Source organism: Chrysochloris asiatica, unplaced genomic scaffold (assembly GCF_000296735.1).
Source record: "Chrysochloris asiatica unplaced genomic scaffold, ChrAsi1.0 scaffold00264, whole genome shotgun sequence".
Taxonomy (NCBI): domain Eukaryota; kingdom Metazoa; phylum Chordata; class Mammalia; order Afrosoricida; family Chrysochloridae; genus Chrysochloris; species Chrysochloris asiatica.
Window position 1 is genome coordinate 474,894 of NW_006408782.1, and position 232 is coordinate 475,125.

Genomic DNA, 232 nt, shown 5'->3' on the forward strand with positions numbered 1-232 from the left:
CATTGTGTCCGTCCATCACTTTGAAGGGCTTTCTCTTTTTCACTGACCCTCTACTTTGCCAAGCATAATGTCCTTCTCCAGGGACTGGTTTCTCCTAATGGTGGTGGTGGTGGTGATGTACCATGGAGTTGGTTGCAAATCATAGCAAACCTGTACAGGGTTTCCGAGGCTGTAAATCTTTATGGGAGCAGAAAGCCTCATCTTTCTCCCATGGAACAGCTGGTAGTTTTGA